The sequence below is a fragment of the Mytilus edulis genome, chromosome 11 (genome assembly GCF_963676685.1).
Source record: "Mytilus edulis chromosome 11, xbMytEdul2.2, whole genome shotgun sequence".
Classification (NCBI taxonomy): Eukaryota; Metazoa; Mollusca; class Bivalvia; order Mytilida; family Mytilidae; genus Mytilus; species Mytilus edulis.
Window position 1 is genome coordinate 26187347 of NC_092354.1, and position 15571 is coordinate 26202917.

Below are 15571 nucleotides of genomic sequence, written 5' to 3' on the forward strand. Positions count from 1 at the left end.
TGATAATATAAATCGACACACAACAAAAGATGAAATATAGAATAAAAGATGCACCAGGTGTCGTTCCAGGCCGATTTCTATCCGACGCGTCTTCTTTAATTCTGGATGGTATGTAACAAAATGTAGGTTTCACCATATGTGTCATGCTAAAACTAGTTTGTACAAGAAGGATACATTCAAAGTATTGCGAAGTCTTTTTTGTCCTGGTATCTATAAGTTTATTTGAAGGTAACAACGATTGATCATATGACTAAAAGAAGATCTGATATGGACATATTTTTTTTAAAAGTACACGTTATGAGACCAAAAGAAATCAAATCCTTTATCAAAGGTTACAAATAGATGTTACTATGTTTGAATTCATTTTAAAGGGGGAGAAAGGAAAAGTGTTCACCATAATAAGGTTTTAATTTTTTTTTGTAAAAGTGTTCGTCTACAATTCTTCATGATTTAAATTTGTTCACTTCATGTAGAAATTTATTTGCTAACATTGAAATCTTAATACCAGTAGTTATTCAACAAATGTTCAGGAACAATCAGAGCTGTTTAAGAGAACTTTAAAAATTTGTATTTACAGTTTTAATTTATTTTACGGGTATATTTAAAATAGATAATACAGATAATGCCTTTGTGAAATTTTCCTTTAACACTATAAATTAAAAGATTTCTTGATTGCAAGAGGATTCTCGTGTATGGGAAACCAGCAACAGCAGGTATCCAGATGCTTCGAGATATGGGAGTCGATCATTTCATTAAGGTATTCAGAACAGGAGCATCAAAGTAAACAAAAGACAATATGATAACATATTAAAAGGGGCAAATATAGTTGATCCAAGGTCTTCAAAATATGATGACTGGTTTGAAGGAGTGGCCCAAAATAGATCTGCATGATATTTTCTTTTATTTTATTACTACCACTGGGTCGATGCCTCAGCTGGTGGACTATTAGTCCCCGAGGGTATCACCAGCCCAGTAGCCAGTACTTCGGTACTGGCATGAAAATACGGATTTGTTTGTGTTATTAAATTTGCTGTTACAAAATATTAGAAATTATTATAAATTAAGGAAGTATCTCCCTCATGCAAAGCTCTGATTCCTTTCTCGGGTTTGGCTATACTTTTTGGACCTTTTGGATTATAGCTCTTCGTCTTTTATGTAAGCTTTAGATTTCAAATATTTTGGCCACGAGCATCACTGGAGAGACATGTATTGTCGAAATGCGCATCTGGTGCAAGAAAATTGGTACCGTTAATTTTATTTCACAATAGAACGCATTAAGGTTTTTATTCTACGTCGGTAGCTAAAAGATAGTTCACTTGATTCGTTTGTTGCTGGCCTCACTAAAATATTAAGTTTAATCAATTCACAACTTCTTTTAACCATACTTACTCCCCCATTTGACAGTGATCACAATGTCACAAAATATTACATCCTCACTTTTGCAGTATGACTCAAGTTAACAGAATGCATCTTAAGTTGGCATTTTAAATCATTCTTTTGGAAATCATCTCTGTAAAATGTCGTAGCGGCATTCAATTCACCCTCTTATGCACTGGATTAAAGCCTTTTCTGCATGTCAATGTCAGGTGTGACAAACCGATCTTTGAAAGCATTTATAATGTGATTAATGACTTGTCAATAAACCCTTCGTGGCAATGTGGTTCTGCATTCCCTGTCTCCAATCTAGCAGGTATGCATTTTGTCTAGGTAGACAGGGCTTGAATACACATACGTTCGGCAAATTTTATGACTTGCTGCCTAAAAGACTGTATGCCTCGTCAGTCCTCAGTAGGAAAATTACCTTGACAATCGTAAAGATCTATTACCTTTCCCTCACCAGCCGACAAATCCTTGGTAGTATTTAAAGCAAAAATATATCAAAATCTTTACTATAAAAAAAACACACAAATTATTTGCAGAAAGCAAGCATCTGGTTACAAACGAAGTCGACATATTTGACAAATATTTATCCAAATACTTTGCAAAGTAGTTTTCCTTTAAGTCTTTAAGTTGTCTTTCAAGACCATTGGTTGTATTCACTCGGTTTTTAAAAAGTGAATTTCTGAAGCTTCGACTATCTCTGAAAAAAATAAACAGACACCTTATACTATTGTGTAATGAACTTTTCAATTACGTGTGATAGTGAGGGAAATTCCAAACGGAAAGTCCTTATATAATGGCGTTATCAAAAGCTCAAACACGTCATGAACTGACATATTCCCGAATTTATATAAGGAATTTTCTTATGTAAAACAAATATGAACACATTAATTTCAAATTAAAATATCAGATATTTTACCTTTACATATTTTTTTTATGATGGATGATTATCATACAAAAGAGTGTTTATATACATGCATGTAACAGATGATACACATTCTCTTTGAAACAGACATATTTTTTGCGGGACAAATGGCCACAACATCAGCCGGATTCGATGCGTTTAAAAAACTTATTATTTTTTTAGCTAATACTTGATTGAAAAATTGTTCGCAAATAAGTTACTTCTGTAATTGAAAATACCTTTCCAATGCGCATAATATAGTATTAATCAATCTGTCGCATCCACATAGGAAAGGATCGTCATCTCCTATGTCTTCTGCTTTAACATGAACAAACATGTCCGCATAGGTTATATTCTACCAATGAATGAAAGCGCCGAGGATTTGCTTTGGATGTTTTTTAGCAACAGCACAACCCTTCAAAGCCCCATTCTTAAAGATGTGCTGCATATGGGCCAGGTGAGTAAAATACTGGTACAACATGGCAAGGATTGCCATATCTGCAAAATCAAAATCAGAACTTGTTCACATTTTTGAGGAAACCTTCTATTCAATTAAATATTTTAAGAGATTAGACATAAATAAAATCTGTCGGCTACAGATGTTTTTAATCAATAAAATATTGGTTAATTAGGCAATATTTGTGCACTTGCCCACAGATGTTTTTCAATATTTAATTGATTTTTGTATGAATAAATAGCCGATTTACTCTTATAACTTTTTTGGAATTTTGGATCCTCAATGCTCTTCAACTTTGTATTTATTTGGCTTTTTAACTATTTTGATCTGAGCGTCACTGATGAGTCTTATGTAGACGAAACGCGCGTCTGGCGTATAAAATTATAATCCTGGTACTTTTGATAACTAATAACAGCATTAATCTACCTGCGTTCAGTTTGCTACAGTTTCTGCTATGTGAGCAATACATGCGTTTGTTTTAATCTGCACGATTAAGAGATACAATTTTACTTCGATCGTTCTAGACCACATGGCACTCACACAAATAACTATGCATTAGGTTTAAATTAAAATTACAATTTTTAGAACTATATGTGTAAATTTAAACATCACTGCAGATACATTTGTCATAGTCAACAAAATTGATGCTGAGATAAAAGTATTTATGCTTTTAGTCGTTTTCTTTCATATAAATGTCAAAATCGTATATTTTATTACTTTATATGGCCTTTGTTGTGTTCATAAATCGTATTGTATTGTTATTTAAACAGTCAACTTTAATGGTCCACTTGACAGAGTGTGTAAATTAGCTGATCAGTTGTTTAAGGGTGGAGGGGGCAGGCTAAAATACACTACATAAAGTTAAAACCTTGTTATGTTGACATCAAACTTCAACTTTTCGGCACTTGATTTTTGTTTTGTTTTGGCGGCATTTCATTTATGCAGAACACCTACATCATCGCCGTCAGGGTAATAAAAAATGTACTTGTAACATTCTGTCATAATTTAAAAAAAGAAAGAATAGACGAACGTATGATACATAGTGTATCTGATTCCGAATAAAGCAGACTTGGTTTGCAAACAATTGGCGATCAGCACCGATTCAGGAAAAAGTTTGGGAAAATATGTTCAATACACCTAACGCTGAAAATGGAGCACCATTGTATGCTGTGGGGTCATCGTCTGCCGTTTTCACGCCAACTTCGGCTATGCGAAGTAGCATTTCAGAAAATAGGAATCGCCTATTCTAGCGATATTGTACTCTCAGAAACAGAGAGAAGGTTCCCTATCTCTTAGATCAAGAAGCCGCTTTCGATAAAAGTTTACTAAAACAACCGCTTGTATGTAAAGCTTGGGAGCTCCACTTTTACAAGGGTCTTTAATTATATTATGACATTAGAGCCAAATTTAACGCACTCGGCTCGTTATCTCATCGCGACGTTTGCTGATTCAAAACTGAAGTAAAATGGCAAACAAACAATATCAGGAGTAATTTTTGTACCTTCAAAGTTTGTATATAAAGTTATTTCATTGAGTCTGTGATGCGAATAATCATTTTTTTCTTCTTCAAAATTAAATACTATCAGGGGAAAATCTGGATTTTGAATATTTTTTTGTCAATTGCTTGAACAGAATATTTTTATTCATCAATATACATCGGAATAATTTTTTAATGGAAAAAACACATAACAGTGTGATTTGCAAATATTTAATATTACCTTTGACACATAACCATATCCCTCATTCTTTTGTTACTGTAATACTGACACGATAATTTAAACTGGAGGAGCCCGAATAATGTTTATTTTTTGCTGCCTTGGTCGAGACTGTATGGTTAAAGCTCTCATTTGCTTGGGAACTGGCAAGTTTTGATAGTTTCTTTGATTGGCTCTCTATTTTCCCCGGAAACAATTTCTCCAGATCAGCTCTGAGACTTTCAGATTTCAAGTCCTTTCCGAATGGTAAATTTGTGCCTGTATGACGCTGTCTTTTAAAAAACCACACCATTTTATGTCAGTTTTTTGGTTTCCCATACATATGATCGACCATCTCTCTGACTTCTTTTTCTTCTGGAGAAAATCGATTTTGTGCCAACATTTAGGAATAGTTCTTGGTAATTGCATTTATTACCATTGGTGTCAACTCTTTTTGTCGGAGCGGCCAACATGTCAAGTGACCATTATGGACTACAGAGATGTATACGTAAACAAGCACCTTTAGTGCCATACACCAGATGAAACAGCCATGCCCCTTGGTTATTGTTCATGCAAGCAAACAAAAAGATGTAGCCCATACTGTTACAAAAATGAAAGAAGTCTGTCTGTTCTACAGATACAGCCCAAAACGTCAAGGAGTACAACAAACAAGAGAAAGCCTCTGTTAGATCTTTGCAAAACACGATGGACAGGAAGACAGTATGCATATTCCCATTTCTTTGAATCTTTATATGTGTTTGTAGTAGTCTTAAGATTTTATTTCTTACCGCCTACATCAAGACAAATATGATCTCAACTTGTATGATGATCCCTGGAATACAACACAAAGCATGATGCGGTTTCTCTTTTGAACGCAATAACATAATTCGGCTTTATCATTGTGTTCATGATCATCTACCAGGGTCTTTCTGCATTAGCTGGGATAAGTGTCGGACTTCAGCGCAAGGCCTTGGATGTATATGATGCATTTTCCAAAGTAAGTAAAACTGTAAAATCATTACACTGCAACCAAATAATAACAGTAACTTTTAAAAACAGGAATTACATTTAAACAGAAACCACAGTACATAGTTATAGTCTATACACACACGAACAACATCATTTTGTCTTCTGAACTAGTAGTAGTATATTTGTAATCAGTTATTGGTCACTCTAAAGAAATTTACGTTAACATTTTTTGTCAAAACATGTACCGTTTAAAGAAAAAAATTAAATGAAAAAATGAATTGCCTTCATTTTCACTGTGCTTAAACGGCTGTGGGTAACTTAACTGAATTTAAAAGTTGTATTAATCGTTTAGGGAAACCCCTAAACTGGAAAGGTGATTAAATTCTACAAAATAAACGATCACAGCACGATTTTAAAAAACACTTAGGCTGTCCGTAACTTCAAAACAACTTGTCCGTAACTTTTTTCATCATACCAATAGAGATGTCCGTAACTTTCAAAGAATCAACATACGCGGATGTAATGTTTAAACTGATGATAGAGATTGCATCGAATACATATTCACAAAACGAAGTAGATGTCTAGTATGATATAATTCATTGTATCGATGGAAGACAAAATTGGGAAAAATATGAAAAAAATCACGATAAATCCGCAAAACTCGGGTCTCAATTTGTATAACGTCGGGGTACCCGAATCGCCTAGTTCGGAGGGTTGTTTCCGATCATAGCAGATAAACTGTTGAAACATCATTGTTCGTTTTTATTTTTGAACAAGTAGACTACACAAGGTTTTTTTTACACATACATGTAGCATGTATACACTTTAATACTGATTTTCTGCCAGCAACGACAAGGGTAGCGTGAATCCGGGATTTTGGAGGGGAACCCAAATTGCCCAGGCATGCAGTGGATAGACTATACGAGACTTAAGTGCACAAACTTTTCCCGTCTTTTTGAAAAAGCCAAAAACACTTTTCTCTCATCCCCACAAAAACAAATCCCATCAGCATTGACAGTAAAAAAAAAAAGGGGTGTCAATCTGGACACACTGGGACGTTGCGCACGGTGATATTGCGGCACCCTGGCCAAGATTTACAGTAAATGGGAAAACTTGAAAAAAGGACATTTTGTATAAATGAATAAACCTAGTTTTACAGCTAGCTGCATATTTCATTTGTATGCAAGTTGCATTAAATCTCATTAAACTGAATAAAACTAAAAGACACAATAGGTAGAAGTCAGTGACAATAAAAGGAAAAGAGCAGTCAACATAGTGTAACAATTCGACATAGTATATAAAAATATAAATAACTACGTAGGACAACAGGGTAATTTAATAGTCAAACAACCCCTGATAACATACAAAGAGAGAAAAAAAACATACTAGGAAACATATTCAAAAAATCATAACACTATAACTAACTGGTGGGATGTATAAATACCGAGCCGCGTCAAAGAGTATTCATCAAAATACACATAGAAAGAAACAGGTGAAGGTAAACCGAAAACATATAATTAAACTCAAAACATTAAAGAGTATGGAAAAGCCTTGGTCTGACAAGCGAAAAACGTCGATAAGACGCACATCAGTAAATAAAAGTTCAAACCATAACCAGGATGGAGTACCACAAACCCCACATAAAACTGCTGTGGTGTAAGTATGATGCGTTAATAAAATCACATTTGGTGGTGAATGAGTAGTATAAACGGCTGCGAAGGTTACAAATATGATGTTAATTGTCTTCTAATTGTTGAAATTATAATTCTTAAAATTTTAAATCAAAAGTTACCCACATCTAAAAATAAAGTTACGGACAGTCTGCTTAGTTTCGATCAAAAAGTTACGGACATCTTATGCATTTTTTAAAGTTGGTCTTGCGCTTTAGTGAACTCTATATTAACAAATTTATGGTAATTGTTAGTCATTTCTTTATTCAATAATCCTATAAATATTTACATTCTGTATGAAAAACGTCGCAAAAGGTACATTTTGTATGAATTAAATATCAACGAGTTTAGAGTCCGCCATCTTGGGCTGTGGGTAACTTAAGTTTAGTTACCCACAGCCGTTTAAGCACAGTGATTTTATAGATGAAACGATAAAAACAAAATTGATATGAAGAGGCTGCAATTGACGAAAAACGCTCAAGCTAAAGGTTGCTAAATGACTTCGGACATGCCAATTCAGAATTAGTCGTTTTGAATAAGTTTCAAGCTTTTTATAACCCCGCTTTAAAATAGGGGGTATACTGTTTTACCTCTGTCTGTCCTTCAGTCAGTCAGTCCGTCCGTCCCATGAATATTTTTCGTCGCATTTTTTTTTTTCAGGAACTACAATACAAGGATTTCTCAAATTTGGTTTCAGGGTTTATCTAAGTCAGCTATACCGTGTGATGCATTTTCAGATTGATCTCTTGACATCTTCCTGTTTAACGAACACTTGTATGATTTTACACATGATAGCCAAATTGAAAATTTTCGTCACATTTTTCTCAGGAACTACAATACAAGGATTTCTGAAATTTGGTTTCAGGATTTATACAAGTTAGCTATATCGTGTGATGCGTTTTCAGATTCATCACTCGACAACTTCCTGTTTACCGAACACTTACACTATTAATATTATCCACTTGCGGCGGGGGTATCATCAGTGAGCAGTAGCCGGCAGTTTCACTTGTTTAAAACTGCGCTGAGACTTTTACTGCCCAACACCAAAAGGGGGTCTTACTGAACCTACTCCTTTGTTATATCAAATGATCAATTTGTTATTTTATGCCTCGTCCACACGGACATTTAATTCGAATCGCACTCGCTAATCGCGTTCACACACTTTCTTTTTAATTCGAATTGGGTAAAACGTAATTAATGATTTAAAAAAATAAAAACCTTCAATTTAACATTTAAAAATCAATAAATAAAAAAAAACAGGTGAACAGCAAATTTCTCTCCGGTCATCATGACATTTGATACATTATATATCCTACACAATGAAATTTAAAGATTCAAGTTGACCAATCGCAATTGTCTTTCAAACGCTCAGTGAATCGAATACTACGCTCAAGAGTTTTATACTTCATTAATTGAGAACAAAAGAAAATTTTTAAGGTGATCATCAACATAACAACAATTTATTACATCGATCTTTTTGGGGTTTTCATTTAATATATTTTTATTTTATTTTTATTTGTTAAAATATATCATATATTTATTTTTTTGTATTTGCAGCTCAATGCCAGTAAAGAGGCGAAGGGTGAAGTTGCAAGGATAAGCACGCCATTGCAGCAAGATGACACTCAAGATGACGGTCAAGAAGACCAGATTCAAGAACCGTCTGGCGTAGCAAACAGATTTACAGCGATCCCTATTGCCGATGATGAGGATGAGGAGGAAGCAGATCAACCATCCAAAAAGAAAAAGGGTGCCATAGAAATGGCTTTGGACACATATCAAGCGTATCAAGACCACCTTGACAGATCTAATTTAGGCAAACCTTATAATAATATTATGTGCAGAAAAAATCAGTGTGTTATTACTAGATGTCGTATTGGTCATACTAGAATAACACACGAGTATCTTTTAAAAAATGAAGATGAACCACAATGTGTTCCTTGCAACTGCAAGTATACTATTAAACATGTTTTAATTAATTGTATGGACTTTGCTGATATTCGTAAGAAGCATTTCAATGTCAATAATATGTATGATTTATTCAATAATGTTCCATTTACAAATATTGTTGCTTTTTTAAAAGAAATTGGAATTTATTATAGAATATAAGATTGTTATTATATTTAAATCGATTTTAATTTTTATCACGTTATTTTACTGTTGAATTTTATTTGTTTATAATCAGTTTGCTTTAGTCAAGAATTTTAGTAAATTGAAGGACTTTTTGTCTTATTTTAAAAGTGCTTTAAATTGTAAAAATTATTCGAATTATCTTTCGCCGCGATATAGCCTTTTTGTGCTAATGCAGCGTAAAGCAACCAACAATCAATCAATGATAGACTCTGACCTATAGAAAACAAACTGTATAACCCTCTCCTAACCTGTGGAACAGTGGTGTAATAGTACATCATAAGAACGAACTGTAAAAATTTTCTTTTGCTTATTTAAATTAGGTATTTCCACTTTTCTGTGGAAAGACCTATTGTATTTCTTCTGACTATTATTTTTTTTCACCACATTCTGAAATTTTTGTTTCGCAATATGTCACTTAGATATTTTAATAATTGTATCGTATAGTTTATACACTTAAATTTCACCCTGCTAAGACGAACAATTTTCTATGTAAGATCTCCCCAAACACTGTTTTCTGTGTGTTCACTACTGCTTTTCAACCGTAAAAGATTACGACATATTTATGTTTTACATATACATTTTATACATATTAGAAAGTTGTTTTGGTCAAATGACCGATTTAAGTTGACATCTATTACAATTATCAAAAAAAATGTCAAATTTACAGTAAAATGTCAAAAAATGATCAATATACAAAAAATAGGTTTGCTGCTATATTATATTTACAAATATTCTAAGAATATGGTCAAGTTAAAGTAACATCTGAATGAATTATCCAAAAAGTGGTCAAATTTACTAAAAAAGTATCATAATTGTGTAATGAAGGTTTTGTTGGTTTTAATTGACTTCAAATACAAATGTCAATACATATTAGAAAGTATCTCGCTCAAATGACCAATTTCAGCTAAACATCAAATACAATTGTCAATACATATTAGAAAGTATCTCGGTCAAATGACCAATTTCAGGTAAACATCAAATTCAATTATCAATACATATTAGAAAGTTTTCTAGTTCAAATGACCGATTTAATGTAACATCAATTACAATTATCAATACATATTAAATAATTGTCTTGGTTAAATGACCGATTAAAGTTAACATCAAATACAATTATTAAAACAATTGTCAAATTTACAGTAAAATGTCGAAAAATGATCAATATACCAAAAACAGGTTTGCTGGTGTATTATTTACAATTATCCTCTCAATACGGCCCATTTTAAGTAACATGACTAAAATATCCAAAAAGTGGTTAAATTTACCAACAAAGTATCATTATTCTATAATTAAGGTTTGGTTGGTTCAAATATAATTGTCAGTACATATAAAAAAGAAAGTATATCGGTCAAATGACCAATTTAAAGTAACAACAAATACTATTATCAAAAAAATTGTCAAATTTACAGTAAAATGTCGAAAAAAGATCAATATACCAATAACAGGTTTGCTGTTGTTTTATTAACAATTATCCTATGAATACGGCCCCATTTAAGGTAACATCTGAATAAAATATCCATAAAGTGGTTAAATGTTTGAAAAATATTACAATTCTATAATAAAGCTTTGGTTGGTTCAAATTGACTTCAAATACAATTGTCATTACATATTAGAAAGTTGTTTTGGTCAAATGACCGATTTAAGGTAAGACACAATGAACAGATCTGAGAGTACTCGCAGTTATCTAGTGCAAAGCCACAAACAACTAAGACTTATTTTGTTTCAGTCTTTTGATATTGTGCAAAGTTTTGGTCTTTGGATCTCGAAAATTCACCAAAATAATTAGTTTCCACACTCTTTTTCGTTATGCTTAATGATTTTGACTTAGGATTTGTTATAAAGTTTATACCATGCCAAGTTAGAAATCAAGTTAGCATTTTGCTCCAGAACAATTAGTTTGTAGCCTGAAGGGGGCTTTATATTTTTAATTCAAGTTTTTTTCAGGTTTAAAAAATGCAGCAAGCCTCTACATTTATGTATTTATTAATTTTAATGTTTGGTTTTCCTTTCATTAATTATACCCCACGCAACGGGTTACTGAGGGTATAATGTTTTTGACCCGTCCGGCCGTCAGTCCTGTTTCTTGTCATCGCAACTCCTCTCAAACCACACAACAGAATTTCACGAAAAGTTTTCAGATCATAAGGACATACTATGTAGTTGTGCATAACGACGGGAAATTGCGGTTCTACAAGTTATTGGCAAAATGGATAGGCTTCCACTGTGATTGAAGGTGACTTTAATATCAATGTTTTGAAGGATTCAAATAAGTTATTAATAAAAGCATTGGATAAAAAAGATTTCTATAAAGTTGTGCATTCACCTACTCATATTTCTGGTTCCTGTATTAACCATATGTATATACTAAGAGACAAAGTATACGATGCTAGAGTTATCCCCGTTCCATATTCCCAACATTCTGCCATTCAAATTAGGATAAATATGTGGAGGTAAGCATTTGATTGTGTTTGTTTAACTTGCGAAGTGATATTTTGTTTCTCCAGTGACAATATGAAGACGTGGGGTATGTGAGCGTGCTCACAAAGGTAATTTATTTTAGTGTACTTATTTCGTATATTTCTTGGCTGATTATGTTAAGATTTACTCAATACTGTAAATTCAGAAATGGTTGCTTGTTGCAAATGTTGTTAAACCCTTAACAATGATAAATGCATTTCTTAATTGTGTCTGTAGTTGTTCTTTAGATTGATCGTGATATACTTCAAGCAATTCCTGATGATTTCTCAAAAGACAACATATATTGAGCTGGAAATCGATTTGTTTTGAGAGAATTCTTCAAGAAGGGGGCGAAAACAAAAAGACTACACTTATCAAAAACTTTAGAAAAGGGTTAAATATACAGAAAGAAGATTCAGACTCGGAAGAGGGGAAGGATGGAAATCGTTCAGTAACCATGATACTATAAAATGAAATCCTCGTGCAACCGGAAGTTATAGCATTTTATTGACTGATTGGTGGTTGCTTAACGTCTTTTAAGCTTAAACTTGAACGAGAAAGGATAACACTATACAGAGTTTTTTTCATGAACTATGAATAATTTTGACAAAAGTTAGAGTCTTATGGATACAGTAAATAGTCAACAAGTGGGAGTAATATTGAATACGTGCTGATGTTAGTTGTATAATTTCCATGCTCTTTCCAAATACTGTATATTCAAATTTTAAATCATGACCTACTGAAAATGTTTGGCCCTGTTTGCAACATTTGATTGTAAAATCAATTAAGATTTTTTAAATATAAAAACAAAACAAATGTAAAGTATACGCATGCTCAATTTTGTGCTTTACTGCTTTTTCTTCACTTAAACGATTGTTTGTTGTTGTAAAGTTAGAAAAATATAGTATAAATAAGTTTCTCAAACTACTGACCAGTTCATCTACAAATTGTCATTCAGGTTGTATAGGTATACAATTGGTAGGTTGATACGATAGAGGCCACCTGGGATGATGGTCGGGGAAATTTGGAATGCCACTGGAAAATGAGGGTATCTTGGATAGGAACAGAAATTTAGCCTTACAACAGGCCACTTACGGAACCCCCCCCCCCCCCCCCCCCAAAGAGTTGTTACAAGGGTTCTTAACGTGCAAAGATGGTGGCACTCTCTATACACGAAGCATCGGATTTAACGTCCCCCTTCTGACCGGACGTGACTGCGAACTTGATACATCCCGCACAGCCAAACGGACGCCCAGCTCCGGCAAGCGTTTAAATGCCGGTCGGAAGAAAGACCAAGTGACTATATTTCTATACCCCAGTCACCCTTGAAGGCAATCTATATGTAATGGCAACAAGATATGGTGATAGCTTGCGAGAATTGCGCCACTGGAAGCATACCATCATTCCAAGAAGACAGAACATGGATTGGCGTTGCAGGCATTAATGATCTATTTACTACCAGACAACGCTATTATATTGCATCAATCGGGGCATTGCTTAATAATAGGTTATTAAACCGGGAAAATGGGTTACAAGTGGTGATCAAAGTCCTGTAGAGTATACTAGAAAGCTGAACATAAAGGTAAGATAGTAAGAAAACCTACATGCAGAAAAATCTTTACTGTGAGTGCAAAGGCCATGGAACCGAACATGGTGGAACAAATAGTCACCAACAGTATAGAAAAGGGGGTAGAAATCACAGAAACCACTATTGCAAAACTCAGGGCTAAAGTTGATCCAAGAATAAAGAAACTCTCAGACAGCAACCACATTAAAAAAACATTTCAGTTCCAGTTTATACGATTTAAGAAAAATCATTCCTGTCTCTCTCAAAAAATTATTAACTACCTGATTAAATGCTTCAACGAAATATTTTTTTAGGATTCGAGCCTAACTGATAAGTCTTAAGTAGACGAAACGCGCGTCTGGCGTATATTAAATTCTGGTATCCTGGTATCTCTCACGAGTTTATTGGGAAAGTGTATCAAACAAAACATGCAAGTTATACACTGTTTACACTAGGAACTAAATATATAGGTGCTGTTAAACCCGTATTCCTTTCAGAGAAATCTCTGGTTATTGATATTAAACTAATGATCAGTTCAGTTTCTAAACCATGTTAAACTTTTTAAAGCTGTCAATTATATTACTGACACTGAACATGACAGCGATTCATTTGTCATAAAACTGCCCAAACCAAAAAGACCAATACACAAACAAGATGTTAAAGATTTTGAAGAAAGTATTAAGAAGACAGTTTATCAGGAGGATTATGAGTTTGAAAGAGATGAACCAGTACTGCCACCAAACAGTAGTTCTGACTGAAGAATATAATTCTGCAGTTGATGTTTAGCAAGTTATTCATGAAGAGTGTTCATAACAGCATAAGAGGAAGATAGTAACACAGCAAAAAAAGTAAAAGGGTATATATTCAATCTGTTGGGGCAGATCCATTTAGCATAATTTGCTACACAGAGGAACAACAACGATTAATGAAAAGTAAAACTTTGGTGTTTTATTGAGATGCAACTGGGAATGTTGATCGAAAAATCCAGAACCAAACATAACGATACAGCTTGTGTTAAAAGCCCTGTTAAAGGTGGGCTATCAATGCATGTAGCGGAAATGGTGACACATAACCATACATCTGTATCTAAAGCGTCAATTGTCTTGGAGTTTAGTCATGTCATATGTATGGTTTTAGGTAGGCTTATTGTCCAAGATTGTCAGGAATGTGTTTTTTCATGGCCAATAGTTATCAAAAGTACCAGGATTATAATTTTAAACGCCAGACGCGCGTTTCTTCTACATAAGACTCATCAGTGACGCTCAGATCAAAATAGTTAAAAAGCCAAATAAATACAAACGTCCAGTGGTAAATATTTCATGCAAGCTCACAATAAATACAATAGGTAAGTCTTGTCATAATTCACAAAACAGGCCATTTGTGATGATGGTCTAGAAAGTTTGGCCTGCCACTGGAAAATAAGGGTATATTGGATAGGAACAGAGCAAAGAGCGTGCACTGTCTTTTTTTACACGGGACATCGAATTTGACGTCCCCATACTGATCGATCGTGACTGCAAGCTTAACACATCCAACAGACACCCCACTTCGGCAAGCGTTTTACTACAATTTTTCTATCACAGTCACCCTTGGGGGACCAAGTCAAGAGTCTGCAATTCAGTGTATTAAAACTTTATAATTCATTGTTTAAATTTGAGAATTACTCATAATGAAAAGTCTTAAAATGTGGTATTCATTTTACATTTATGTTTTAACGTTAATAGGTATTAAAGAAAAAATAAAAGTCTAACATCAGTCTGTATACATTTATAAACCAGGAGGAAGCCTTGTAGCAATTCCTTAAATAGATTTCAGCGCATTGACGAGACGAAGAACATTTCAAAAGACATGTTTACATGGTCTCATAACGAAAACCAGCAGTGTGCTGCACAACCAGACTGTTTAGAGAAAATGACTGCCTTCACAGGTTATCAAGGTATTTTGATTTACTACAACTTTCATGTATTACATTGCATTATTAACTAGGTTTGTAAACTCTTACACAGGATTTTGTGTATCCAGTCATATATATTTAAAATTTATAGCTTTTCTGATTATCTACTTTTTATGCCCCACCTACGATAGTAGATATGTTTTCTGGTCTGTGCCTCCGTTCGTCCGTTCGTTCGTCCCACTTCAGGTTAATGTTTTTGGTCAAGGTAGTTTTTGGTGAAGTTGAAGTCCAATCCACTTACTTAGTACACATGTTCCCCATGATATGATCTTTCTAATTTTAATGCCAAAGTATAGTTTTGACCCCAATTTCATGGTCAACTGAACATAGAAAATGAAAGTGCGAAGTTCAGGTTAAAGTTTTTGGTCAAGGTAGTTTTTGATGAA